Source organism: Mustela nivalis (assembly GCF_964662115.1).
Source record: "Mustela nivalis genome assembly, chromosome: 4".
Classification (NCBI taxonomy): Eukaryota; Metazoa; Chordata; class Mammalia; order Carnivora; family Mustelidae; genus Mustela; species Mustela nivalis.
Window position 1 is genome coordinate 56475309 of NC_139023.1, and position 14821 is coordinate 56490129.

Here is a 14821-nt window from a genome sequence, read left to right on the forward strand (position 1 = left end):
TATGAGAGAGAGAGAGAGAGTGAGCAAGAGAGAAAGAGAGAGAATGAAGGAGCAGTGGGAGGGATAGAGGGAGCAGCAGACTCCCCACTGAATAGGGAGCGTGACTGGGGCTCCCTCCAGGGACTCCAATCCAGGGACTCTGGGATCATGACTTGAGCAGAAGACAGATGCTTAAAGACTGAGCCACCCAGGCATCCCCCACCTCATTACTCCTCTTTTCAATACAAATAAATGAAGTCCTACAGACATCCCACACCTAATTATGTATGAACTGGAATTTAGACCTTGATCTGACACCAGATCCACTTCTGCTCCCTACTCTGTGGTACTTTGGGTAGAATCTTGTCCCTCCCTACCCCTTACCAGTTGTTTTAAAAATATTTTCATGCTCAAAGTATCAAAATAGATGCATCTAGCAAATGTTTATATAATATTTATTATGTATCAAATTCCAAATTAATTGCTTTCAGAAAGGGAATTTATGGAATATTTTGACAAGTACTATAGGTTTGACTCTCTCAAAACCCACCCCAATCTACTCCCACCCTCTGTCTTTTTCTATATTAAAGACAGAATACACAAACTTCCAGATCTCCTTGTAGCAAGGGGTGCCCAGGTACATGGAAAGTCCTGGAAGAGGACTTTCTTTTCCAAATAAAAAGGAAAAGTTTGGCAAGAAGGTTTTTGCCTTCCTTCCTGGAATATCAACTCAAAACCTGGAGGGGTAGCAGCTGACTTGCCACCATGAGGACGAAAGCCATGTGTTAACCAACAGGAACAAAGCAGGAAGACAGTAGGAGCCTGGTTTCCTGGTGACATCTTTGAAATAGCTACAGATCATCTACCTCTAGGCTTCTTGTTGAGTGAGAAAAATAAACCCCTTACATGTGAAAGGAACTAGATTTTTCTGATGCTCACAAGTGTTAATGATACACATGGTACGCAGAATTTTGGAAGACATTACTATTTTCTAACTATGTTCCATTCTTTCATGCCAGTTTGGTTCCGATTTGTAGTTCTGAAACATTGGAAGTACAGCCATCAACTTAGATAATAGATTCACCCAAATTGTGTTCCTTTGGTTGGGCACAAATGGGCTCCAGAGTTGGGTCCCCTCCCTGTTTGTGGGGAAATGGCCAGCAGAGCCTGTGATCCAAGTGAATGTGGTATTACCAGAAAGCCTGGACATCACTCCAGCCAAAGAACTTGGCATGGAGTCTGGGAAGGAGAGCAGGATGACCAGACCTGCCATTTTGTCTTGCATGGATGTAGACTTGGCCTTTGGTTGGAAAAATTAGAAAGGGCCTTAAGAAATCATTTTGGCTCTTTTCACCTTGTGGAAGAACCACACTGAAGTCATACCAGATATGTATGATAACCAATCTGGGTTTAATAGACCTCCAAAGAAGACAATTCCTCAACCTCTTCCCTCAGGAGGCCATTTCAACATTTAAAAACTTGCAATACATTCTTTCTTTACTTAAATAGACTGTGTATTGCATGTGTGTAGGAGGCTTGGTGAAAAAACCCTTTATCTTTCTCCAGCAGAGTAGTAGAGTGGGTTGCGCAACAGGGAAGTCCTGGATTCAGGTTGTCCTGCCACTTCCTAGTTGGTGCTGAACTTCCTTGTAACTTAACTGCACCAAGCTTCAGCTCCTCATCTGTAGAACAAGCAAATAATAGCCACAGAAGTGTCATGATGAGGGCGTCATATACTTAAAATGCCGTGAGTAGTATCTGTCATAAAAGTGCATGAAAAACAGTAGTACCCTTCCCCTTCTCTTCCTTCAGGACAGCAGTTCACCATCATTCTCTGGGCAAGATTGGTTTGGAGTCCCAAGGAGCATCACTGAATTACCCCACAACCCTCTCTACTACTGGTTAATTAACTTCAATGTCCTAATCTCATCCTCTTTGCTCTTATTTTTCAGTCATTGCATTTTAACTTGGGACCTTGTTTTCAAAGTAATTTCTAGAAATACATCTGCAATTTGGAGAGACCACATTTTTATAAATTAAACAGAAAAATACCAGTAATTTATTGGAAAATAGAAAACATGGACATGTGCATTTTGTCTTGCTGTGTACACAGAATTTTCATTCTAAGTTGTGGATCCATAATTGGGGTTTACATGATGGTGATAAAGGCATAATGGAATAATGAGACAGTCATCTGGATTGTTACAGCCAAGAATATTCTGGCCACAGATAGTGGGTTGATTGAAAGACAAAGGCTCCTCTGGTACAAGTTATCTGCACTGTGAACTTCACTATGGAGAGATGCTGTCTCAAACCCAAGTGAGGTTTGTTGCACCATTTTAAGAAAGGAAACATTACAGACCATGGATTGTTTTTTCAGAGCTGTACACATGACTCTTGGCTAATAGAGAGTTGGATCGGCTGAATTCTGGCAGCTTCGCATGTTGGCTGCACTAACATATGTACAATTTCAGACTCAAGCCACACATGAAGTCATTGTGAAGCTGCACAATTCATCCCTAAAAATCTGCATGCGGTGGTTCTTCTCCTCTCCAACAATGTAATCCCTAGGAATTGTGATGATTTGAACTTTTTAAGAAGAATCATTAATTAATCTTCATGCACTTAGGACCTACTGATTAATCTTTGATGAGGAAGAATATTTTGAAAAAATCCCAGAAGATGCAATGAAAGAAATAACTGCAGTAGTTTGGTTCAGAAATTTTTCTGTCCTTCTTTTCATAAAATTTCTCCTGGCATTTGATGCTGAGGTGAGGAAAGAAAATGACAGAACAGACTTTCAGGTCTCAAAAAAGCCCCATGGATTTATGGCTGGTCACTCTACCCCATCACCATTTTGTATTTTCTCTACAGTGCTTCCCAGTCTCAGCGGTTACATCCTGATTTATGTGTCTACTGTCACCCTCTCTGGAGGTATGGAGGAAGAGACTTGGGCTAGTTCATAGCTATATCTAGAATAATGCATGGCACATAGTAGGTGCTCAGTTAATATTTGTAGATTGAATGGACCAGAGCTAAGGAGAAAAGTAACCCCTGTTGATTGGGCAGCCATTGTGCTAGGCACCATGTTGGGTTGTTTGTCGGTTACATGCAGTTGAGAGGTAAGTGATGTACTTGGAGTCTTGCAGTTAGAAAGTGATCGAACCAGAATTCAAAACTGTGGCTATTTCCCTTCAACTCCTGACATTTGCCACCACTGGAAATTATTTCCAGCATTCAGTGGTTCCTGTTCCACCACGCCCTCTATGACCCCTTTCCGAGGCAGCTGAAGTTCCCAGCACATGTTTTGAGGACACATTTGGCTTGCCTCTATCTGTGCTGTAGTAGTCTGCAGAGAAAGCAATCTCATAATATTTTATTCAGCACAGTAAATGCTCCAAGTTGCCAGTTTCTCTGTGTAAAGTTTATTTAGTAAATTTCTCGTATTACACATATAGCTCACTTTATTCTAATAGGGTGATGAATTCTACTGAGCACTACTGATTTATAGTAAAAAGCCAACAAAGGGAAGGATATCTACCCCTCTGCTGGTGCAGTCAAGAGGCTGATGACACAGTTCGGACGGTCACAGCGCTTGGAAGGAGACATGTGTGGAAAGAGGAAGAAAGCACAGGGTTATAAATAAGACAGTAAACAACTCTGAACTGAGGTTGATTCTGACCTCAGTGTAATCCAAAAATTTGAATGAGGAAAATGCCCCATCTCATTTATTTAACCGAATTTTTCACCTTCTTCAGGTGGATACAGCAATCTTCATTCTTTCCCAAATTACAGAACAGGCTGAGGACAGTGACTGTTAAAGTTTGATGCACATCCTATCCTCTGGAGAATTACTGATAAAGGGGCTTTGGCACCTGCTTTAATTAATGAGGCACCGGGCCAGGCACACCTGAGGCCTCACTGATGCCAGGCATGGTCATCCTCTGCTAGCTCACTCTCCCCTGCAGGGAGGCAATATGGGCCTGACCGTCGTTCACCCACCCCACCCCCCACCCCCCCATCAAGAGCATGGGGTCTTGAAGAGACCACAAGCCTGGGAATTCCAAAGCCTGCACTTAGCTCCCAGCCCTGTTGATTTCTAAGTGTGTGACCTAGAGCAAATTGGTTCAAGTCTTGAGCTTGTTTCCCTGTCTGAAATCTTCATGGGCAACGGTCAGTTACTTTCATCCAGAAGGCACCATGAGGGTTGGATAAAGATGTACAGGAAAGAACCCAACGGCATGAGGGAAGCTGGTAAAAACTGCCCTTTCTCCAGTCTGATGCAGCCAGATCATTTACTCCCAAATCCTAGCCCTTACAGCCATCACCTGTGGCCATGGGCAAGTTACTTAGCTAAACTCAACCTCAGTTTCTCCTGTAAGAGAGACAAAAAAATTCTTTGCTTTTCTTAACTCTGAACCTTCACATGATTCCCAAGGTTTTTACCTTTATTTCATAGTAAGGAAACCAAGGCACGGGGCATTAAGTGACCAACACATGGGTCACTCTGGGATGTATCCTCACGTGCTGCTCCCAAGACCACTTGAGACAGGGTGAGCAGAGGGCCAAGTGCATGGTCAATACTCAGTAAATATTTCCCAATGTTTAGATAATTTCCTTTCACATTCCAAGCATGTATCCCTCCATTTTATGATCTACTGCACCGCACATGTCCAACAGCCAGTGCCCAGAATTATTTAATTATTGCCATGAAAACAAAAGCCGTCTTGGGCTGTACAGACTGTAGACATGCTAATTCTAGGAGGGGAGCATCATCTCACCTCTTGTTTTTATGGCTTTCAGCACATTAGCTATATAACATGTATTAAGTAAAGGTGAGAGGTTAGAGATCTCCTCAGACTAAAAGTGGCTCCAGGCAGGGGGCCAGGGGGTAGCTACATAGGAAATAGGCTGCTATAAATTCCTAGGAGCTAAAATGTCTTTCCACGCAGAGCTGACTGACCCTGTGACATGCCTAATGCTTGTGCTGGCGCTGACGCACGGAGGAGGTAAGTCACCTAGCATATTGGGAACAAGACCAGTCTTATTATCACAGGACATCAAATCATGAACCAAAATTGTTTAAAGGGAAGAAAGGAAGTCAGATATCAACCGGAGTTAAATGCAGTTGTTTTTATGCTCAGGGGAGCTTTCCAGGGAGTAGAAGAACCAAGATGAGGGTGTGAGCCTTTATTATTCAAACCGGAATCAAGACATATTGCGAGATGCATAGTTTGATGCAGAGTCTGAGATCTTGGGACACCAGTTCCCTGAAACCCTAGTGTTCTTGATGAGGAACCCTTGGAAAAGGACTCTCAAGTTCCTGGAGAAGCTGTAGGGTCTCAGGGAACAAAGGTTGATCAAAACAGAGCTATTTCTTTTATATTAGCTATATACCTGCAATTACTTTTTCAGTTCTTAAATCACAATCTGATTTAAAATATCTTTAAAAGCAATATACTCCAGTACAATGTGTTACGCATGAAGTTATGTAATCCCATCACACAATTACTATTAATACAAACCCACATTTTTATCAACACAGCCTAAATGTTTACACTCATGCATTGCAATGAATGCATTCTCCTCCCCACAGCAGTGTAAAATGTCGAGCCCATTTGTTTAATAAAATGAACAGTAAATTAATCAGCACCCCCAACCAAAACTAAATTGAGCACAAGATTTACACCACTGCAAGAAAAGCTTCACCGGACAGTATAAACTTTAATGTTTCCCTTTTTCCTCAATTAAAACCCTGCGGTATATCAAAATGAAGAGAACACCTTAAATTTGAATTATGTAGGCACAGACCCGATGACCACTCTGTGTTTCAGGGTGAAGCCCTGACAAGTGTCCATGTCAGTGTCACAGTCCCCTTAACTATGGATCTATAGTCATTAAGGAATAGAGCTGCCAAGTCAAGGGCTCTTTTCTAAACTAACCCTTCCCAAGCAAAGCCGATTCTGACGACTTTCGCTTTCTCTCCTCTTTTCAGCAGAAGTATCCCCCAGAGGAGATGGTTCATTGAGTAAGCCCCAGTCAGTAAACACCCCCAAACCTCACAGATGAACAGAGAGAGAACAACTCAACATGGATGTGAGCCAAAAGACTCATCTGTGGGAGAAAAAAAAGCCTGAAGAAGTTCACTTCAATCGGGAGAGAGGACTGTTTACTTACATTGCTCGCAAGACCTTCCAACAGCTGGAGTCCTTGAATTCTACTGCACACAGATGTGGAGCTTTCACTCGAAATCCCCTTCCCTTTGGCAGCGAGGAGCACTCATAACTCTGTGGGGCTTCAGATTGATAAGTAATTTCCTGATTGGTTTCAAAAGCGTTCTCCCAGGCTTCGAGCAGTAGCGGGGAGAGAGGGAGCAGCACACAGGGCCCATGACGTGCAATGACGCTGTGGCCTGCAGACCTCCTGTGTGATCGAGCTCAAAAAAAGTATCCGTCGACCTCACCAGCAACAATAAATATTCTCTTCTATCTGTTGGCTGACTCCCTGAATTATATTTGGGAAACAGCACAAAGAGTCTGGACAAAATGTGTTCCAGTACTTGTGATTGTTTTTTTACCAGCCACCTTAGAGAACATTCTCAGAGGCCATGCAGTCCAATCCCTTCAGTTTAGAGTGGAAGGAACGGAAGCCTGGGGTTTACAAGGTTTGACCAGGATGGCATGGGAAGTGAGTGGAAGGATTGGAAACCAAGAGCCTCCTGGCTGTCATGCCAGGGCTCATTCCCCTATAGGGAGGTGGACACAAGGGTTTGTCATCTGACTCTTGATGCTTAGAATGAATATCATGGACAAGGTCCTTCATATTTCTGAGCCTCAGTTTCTCATAGGTGCAAAGTGGGAATCAAAACAGCAGTTATCCTTGTGTGGCCTCACAGTACCTGGATCGCTATGGGACAGTCTCACCAAGGAGGAAGTCATTATACCATGTGGCTTTTGTCAGTAGGTCCCCATCTACATGGTTCTCTTCTTCCTTCAGTTCTCATAATCCATTCAATGTTATTTTGTGTTCTGGAAGAAGCCATCCTGGACTTTTTGGGGGCCTCCCAAAAAGTTGGTCATGTTGGTCAGGGAATGAGATAGGACATGGAGAAAATTTTGACTTGGAAAACCACGTCAAGATCAGATGCAAAAATACAGAGCATGTCTTGACATTTGTCACAGAACGGACACTGGGACTGGAATCAGAAAATAGAGGCATGGTTACCACCTCTAATGCTTGCCAGCCAAGGGAACTCCAATGAAGCATTCCAAACCACAGTTTCCTCCCTGGGGACATAATCCCTGTCCTGTTGTGCTTGCCTCATTTTGCTCTGATGAGATCAAATGGAGTCTTTATGGAAATAGTGCTTATCAACCTTTGTAGGTTTTGAAATTGTGAAGTAGTTATTTTCCAACATCCGGCATAGCATTTCACACATAGAGCACTGTTGATGGTATGGTGCCATCACCTCTTCCCATTTTTGTCATTGGCTTGCACTTCTGGGTGCCAGGGATCCTGGGTTCTTGCATTTTTTTTTCCCCTTCTCCCTTTAAAGAGCATATTTTGCTTTTCTTCCCTTGTCATGCTGTCTCTTGGTGCTTGGATCCACTTTTTGGCCACTACTGGTCTTCTTTCTTAGAGTTTAAGTGTCCCATCTCTCATGCAACAATAAGAATGAATACCAGGAGAAAGTGGTTTTGCTCAACCACACAGAAAGTCATCCATAGTGTTTTGACCCATGTGAGACTGTGTGCATCTCAGAAGTAGTCACAGCCAACAGCAGCTGGATTGAGATCAGGCTCATTTATGAAAATGTTCAAGCCTATCCCCCCCGTCCTATTCATTTATTCTATTCCCTTCCTTTGCCGTTTCATAAATTCATTATTTGAATGTCCTTGCAGTTAAGATTTGCACTCTATCATCTCTAAGAGCAGTTTTCTAACTGGGCTTTATGGGACCCGGCTTGGGCCACCATAACAAACTATCATAGACTGGTAGTTTAAGCAAGAGAAATTATTTTCCTCAGTTCTGGAGGTTGAAATTCTGAGATTGGGGTGCCAGCGTGGTTGGGTTCTGGTGAGAGCCTTTACCCTGACTTGTGGATGGCTGCCCCTCACTGTGTCCTCACATGATGGAGGGAGAGAAAGGGGAGAAGGACATAATCTTTTTTAAAAGATTTATTTATTTATTTGAGGGGGGAGGGCCAGAGGGAGAGAATCTTCAAGCATATTCCCTGCTGAGCATGGAGTTCGGGGCTCGATCTCACAACCCACGAGATCGTGACTTGAACTGAAACCAAGAATCAGTTGCTTAACCAACAGAGCCATCCCAGCACCCCTCTCCCTCTTCATATAAGGCCACAGTCCATTTGGAGCAGGGTTGCATCCCTATAACTTCATTTAACCTCAGTTACTTCCAAAGACTCTATCTGCAGATATAGTCACATTGTCCTATAAGTCAGGGCTTCAACCTATGAACTTTGAAAGTGAGCAGATAAAGCTAACCTTATTAAGCACTCACTGGGTCGAAGGCCCTACTCGTTTCTTTTCTCACTGAATCCTCCTGACAACTCTGAGATGCTGGTAGTGACTTTCCCAAGGTCACAAAGCTAATAATTATCAGTGTCCACCTGTAAACTGTGATGACCAGTACCATGTTCTTTTCGTGACACAGTCTGCCTCCACCTCCTCTCCTCTGTTGGATTCTGAACCATAAACCTCTATGTTTCCTTCTTGCTCTCTGAGCTCAGCTGCCTCATGTCACGGTGGTATTGGTGAGAAGGGAGGGAAGGTTGAGGAAGCTGTGTGGTTTCCCACAGGCACCCCTGCAGCTCCCCTGAGTTTAGGCTGACAGCTGTGGGGCGTCTGCCCAGAATGTTCTTGTTCTCTCCCTGATTTCCTCCCGGCCTCCTCTATCTGAATAAATCTCTCTCATAAGCTTGAACTCAACTGGCATTCTTACCACAGGGAAGCTTGCTTTGATCCGCCCCTCACCTGCCCTAGCTCTCTCTTATACTGTCCTATCCTTCTCCTTCATAACTTTTTTTCCTTTTCTAAAACTTTATAAATGTTGCTTTATAGCTACAGTACTTGTTTCAGTGGTTATATTTCTTTTCTTTTTTTTTTTTTTAAGATTTTATTTATTTATTTGACAGAGACAGAGACAGAGAGAGGGAATACAAGCAGGGAGAGTGGGAGAGGGAGAAGTCGTCTTCCTGCTGAGCAGGGAGCCCAATGAGGGGCTCCATCCCAGGACCCTGGGATTACGACTTGGGCTGAAGGCCGATGCTTAATGACTGAGCCACCCAGGAGCCCCTGGTTATATTATTTCTAAGATAATTACATAATATTTGTCTTCCTCACTAGTTTATAAGCTCACTGCGGGCAAGGGTGTTTGGCTCAGTAAAGTGTCTCTAGCCATTAGATCACTAACATGAGAACCTACAGGGAAGGAAAGGAGGAGTAGGAATTGGTGAATCATGGAAAATAAATAGTAGTAAAGAGGAGCTACAAGATTCATTTGCAGTAGTGGTATGACTGGCAAACATACTCCTCGGACTGCAGTCTAATGGTAGATTCTTATTAGGCCCCCTGTGTACTACCAAATTAATTTTTCTCCTTGCAGTTGTGAATGGGGAAGTTAGATTTGGCTCATCAAGAGTGAGGTTCTTGGAGTAAGAAGAGGTAGCTGAGGAATGGATCTTGGGTCATACCTGCTAGCCAATCCCTGGACTTTTGCAAGGGCAGCACAGCCTGGCCCTCAGCACACAGGGAGGCTTCCTGTTCAGGTTCAATTAGCCTTGGTCTCTTTCAGGAAAGAGATAAAGCGAGACATGCGGCTTTCCAGGAGGAATTAGTACCAGGAAAGACATTTCCAGCTAAAGAAGCCACATGTGCAAGGGCATGGAAAGACAGGTCTTGTATATAGAAAACTACAAAGAACACACTTTTATTGGTGGGTTGAAAGGAAATGTGGTAACAAGTGAAATTTCTAGATAAGTATTATGTGTTTTATTATTATCTGTTTCTCAGCTTTGTTTGGTAGGCCAATGGAAGAGTTCGTGTGAAATTGTTTTATAAGCTGGAAAAATCTTATAAAATTTTGCTTATTATAAATTCTTTTGGATGAAGATGGCTTGGCAGAAAGACCAAGAAACTATGCTGGAAAATGAAATTATTTATGAATTTTCTATATTTACAAACTGAAAAATTTGACCAATTTCCTTCTTCTAATCCCCTTTTCAATTTTTTTAAAAGATTTTATTTATTTATTTGTCAGAGAGAGAGAGAGAGAGAGAGAGCACAGGCAGACAGAGTGCAGAGGGAGAAGCAGGCTCCCTACAGAACAAGGAGCCCGATGTGGGACTCGATTCCAGGATGCTGGGATCATGACCTGAGCCGAAGGCAGCCGCTTAACAAACTGAGCCACCCAGTATCAGTCTAATCCTCTTTTCAAAGACTGGATGATAAATGTATGGTATTTATTTAATATCAATGGGCTGGGATATAAGTTTTTAACTCAGTATTATCCCTGGACCTTTTTACTTTCTCTTCTAGGTCAGGGACTAGAAGCCTGAATCTGGATTTCCCCCAAACCTTTGCAGTCAGTTCTCTGGTTAGAATCATCCAATGAAAGCACACATAGGCACGTAAAAGGCAGAAATGAATGAGGTGACATCCCTTAGTTGCAGTTGCGGTCCCAGTGAGGACAGTCAACTGATGCAAGGTTTACAGGAGCTTCTGGGTGAGATCCTGGAATCACATACTTTAGTGTGGTTTCCTAGCAATCCTGCACTTCTGGATATTCAGAAAAACAGCATGGTCTTTTATTCAATTGTTGGTTCCATAGCCTCCTTTTCTTCACTTAGAAAGAATTATAGAGTCGTAGAAGTTTGCAAAAAAAAAAAAAAAAAAGTTGCATGAAAACCAAATAAAACAAAAACTAGCTTCTCTCAATAGTGAAATCTTTTATCACTGTAATATATCAAAACTAGAAGCTGGCATCAGTACGACTGTATTAACTAGATTGTAGAATGTATTCAGGTTTCACTAGTTTTGCATGGATTCATTTGTGTGTTGTATAAGTCAATGCAGTTTGGTCCTATGTATAGATTGCCTACAGTTCTTTCAATGGTTGTTTCATTGAAATATTGTTTCATTGTTGCTTTGATTTTTCATCTTTAATCCCTACCTAGGGTGATTTTTAGTTTCTACCTGAATCCTCATTGATATAATTTCCTCATGTCATTTCATACTTGAAGCCTTACATTCAGGTTTTGATTCTTTTTTTTTTTTTTAAGATTTTATTTATTTATTTGACAGAGAGATCGATCACAGGTAGGTAGAGCAGCAGGCAGAGAGAAAGGAAGGGAAGCAGGCTCCCTGCTGAGCAGAGAGCCCTGTGATGCTCCATCCTAGGACTCTGAGATCATGACCTGAGCTGAACGCAGAGGCTTAACCCACTGAGCCCCTCAGGTGCCCCCAGGTTTTGATTCTTGCATTTCATTGTGTTCATTCATTTATTCAGTTGGAATATTGCTCACTGATATCTTTTTCTGTATGCTTTTTTTTTTTTTTTTTTTTTACCCATTGTCTTTCTCCATGGCATTGTCACATTACCTACAAATTATTGTAACATATTTTCAGCTATTTCTTGGGCTTTTAGTTGCTACATTCTCCAGGTCATCTTTATTATAGTGTATGAAAAAGGCAAAACTATTTTAATCATCCCTAGATAGTGGTAAAATGATTTACATGTAGTAAGACAGGAAGCAAAACGTAAGAGGTACAAGGATTGGATTAAAAGAAAAAAATTATCATTATTGGCAGATAATACAATTGTACACCTAAACAATGCATGAAAATTTTAAAAGGCTATTAGAAAGAATATGCTTTCAATATGGTGTCAGATAGAAAATAAACACCCTAAAAATAACCTATATACTAAAAATAACAGAAGAGCAGAAGAGTAAAAAAAAAAAAATTATCTAAAATTCTTGTTGTTGGCTTTTCTTTAGAAGAAGGACATTCCAGCCTCTCCCTAACTCTGGGCTCTGTTTTCTCACTTGGGCTCTTAATCAGCTCAGCTTGTGTGGAAAGACTCATAAAATTTTGGTAAAGCACTGCTTTCCCCCTCTTGATTATTATCTTGGACTGACTAGCCACAAGTGATTAAAGTCTAGGGGGGAAGCCAGTTTAGAAGCAAAGATGATGATACATCCTTTGTCCCTTGCTAGCTAAAGACACAATTCCTCCCAAAGTGCATCTTCCGAGCTATTGGACTATGTAAGTCTTCTCTCTCTTCACTAATGGACTAAAAAGAGAATCTTAACGACTATTCACCAATTCTTTCAATTAATTAATCCTCGCAACCATATAGATTGAAAACTGAAGTCACTTATCCCAAATCTTAAGGTTACCGAAAGATAGAACGAACCTGAGGACCAGGTGGTGAATCTCCTATCCTTTACTCATGCCTCTATGGTGTACTGCTTTTCTTGCGAGTGATAACTTTCTTCCCACAAAGGTTATTCACAAGCCCTAATGAGTCACATTGGCTGCATCAGCTTAGTCTATCTTATTAAAAAAGTAAATTTGCAGGAAAATGTTAGGTAAATAAATGACACAGGTGGTACTAAGTAATGACAGAAATTGTGAAAGTGATGTGAATACTCATATTTGGAGAACCCAAATTTTGTAGAAGTCCTGAGTCGATGAGCCTAACTTGTGGGTGGAAACTTGCTATCAGGGAGCATTTATTTGGATTTGTCTCTAAAATGCAATTAGTTCTTTAGAACTTCAGTGCTTCAATCAGGACAACAAAATGCACATCATTCTTCAAAGTACAATTCCAAAGACAGTTTTCCCCACTGATAGCTCTCTTTGAAGATGAGAAATTGCTTTCTCTCTATTTTTATTTTAATGTTTTGATTGAGAACACTCAAATACATGCCTGGCTTCAAAGCATAGTTTGTAACCAAGAAGGATTTCCTGGTTTACATTGCTTAATTAATGATAATATTGATTCAAAAGAAGAAAGAGTTTCTAAATCCCAGCAATTTCCAGTAGTAGTAGATGTAACCCCTATGTAAACATTTAAACCGAAATGGCCCTTGGAAGAACACAATCTCAAGTCTTTACAATCTCCATCTTCCTCATTTCACAATCATCACCATCTTTTCTGTCTTCCCCCCTCCTAGTGGTTTCATTCTTCGCTCTCAATATCTTGAGCATGCTGTCTCTGGAAAATCCTGGTAATCATGCGAATACTTCTTGCTTTAATCAGCAATGAAGTTTCCATTTGCTTGGTGCATTGTCCAGGATAAATGAATTTACTGTGGCCTGTTTGTTTCAGTCAAACAACACATAACAGCTCCTTTGAAGATTTCAAACAAAATCTAAGTCATATGCAGTTTGAAAGGTTAATATGTCACCAGAAAAGAAAGTAAAAGAGAAAGAGAAAAATAAGAGAGGGAAAGACGAAAGATCAGTCAGAAGGCAAGAAGGAAGGAAAGAAAGTGAGGAAAGGAAAAAAGGGAGAAAGACACAATGAAAGAAAAACCAAGAAAGCAGAGTGGGAAGAAGAGTAAAGTTATGGATCCTGTAACTCTAAATCAAGCAGGCATGATCTTTGTATTTTCCCCATAGGACCAACTCCAGTTTGAGATGTACTATAGCACATCATTCTTCTACAGAAGCAGCAACTAATAAACTCACCTAATAAGGCTTTAAATGCAGCTAACAAATTTATATTTACAAGTGTCGTGTTTGGGCAGGGTGACCAGCTGTCTTGGTTTGCCTGGGACTGAGGGGGTTCCCCAGATGCAGGACTTAGAGTTCTAGAATTGGATAGTCCAGACAAAACAAGATGGTTTGTCTGGGACCAAGTTTTCCAGGGCGTGATACTTTACAGTGTTAAACCAGAAGAGCCCTGGGCAAATGGAGAAAAGTTGGTCACCCTATCTTTAGGTGAAATCTTATCTTTGGGTAAATATTACTTCCTATATCCTTTGAAAATTGTGTAGGAAATGCTTTAGCTAATTTTAGTGCCTTTTCTGCATGCCAGGATCTGTGTTAAGTATTGCACATAATGTAATGGGTATCTTTTTTTTTCCTGCTTACCTAGCTCTCTTACACTCTTTGGTTAACACTTTCCCTATCTTATGTGGTTTTAACTGCACCAACTTGTACAATGCCCTTCACTCTTGCCACCTTCTTTGAAGTGAGGAAGTCAACCAGGCTGGGCCAAGTAGAGTAAGCCATCTGACACATCTGGAAACAGTGACTGGTAAGGGTGAGCATGTAATCCAAGAAAGGCATCCCTTGGGAGAGAGAAATTCCTTTTGCTTCTACTAAAGACCATCATTGGTCATGCTGTCCACCATGTATGACAAAATCAAAAAAGCATCATCTGAACCCCTGGGTTTTGCCATGCATGAAGCTAACGTCATTCCTAAACTGACCAAATACACGAGCTAATGGATTCCTTTTTTCTAAGATATCTCCAGCAGTGTGCTGTCACATGCAAAAAAGGAGTTGTGACTAGTAGATATCTACGGACTTGGCTTTCTATGCTGAACTTAGTTCTGTGAGACGGGTATAGGTTGAAGCACATGAAATTGGTAATATTTGGCTTCTTTTGACAGCAAATGCGGCAATTTCACTTGATTTAACTTAAGCATTATTTTTCCCATTTCACAGATGAAGAAAAAACTCAATGGTGATAAGTAGTGTGCCTAATGTTGCACATTTATTAGACAGGAGAGCTGGGAATCAGATCCAGGTCTGTTTAATTCCAAAGTATACAAATGCATTCCCAGTCGTTCATGCTTCCTGAAAAAAAA

At 41.4% G+C, this 14821-nt stretch overlaps 1 protein-coding gene across 6 annotated transcripts in view; it reads right to left on the reverse strand.

The window, feature by feature from the left end:
* The window catches only part of C1QTNF7 (C1q and TNF related 7), a 114768-nt gene that overhangs the window by 74098 nt on the left and 25849 nt on the right, over nt 1-14821 (reverse strand). Inside the window, exon 1 of one of the 6 annotated variants that reach the window (XM_082728721.1) lies at nt 6157-6465. The exons of 3 other annotated variants lie outside the window; for them this stretch is intronic. The gene's annotated coding sequence lies outside the window, so the exon portion shown is untranslated. Of the gene's footprint in view, nt 1-6156; nt 6466-14821 lie in introns of those variants that run through there. 2 more of the 6 variants (XM_082728725.1, XM_082728718.1) reach the window with 2 other exon arrangements.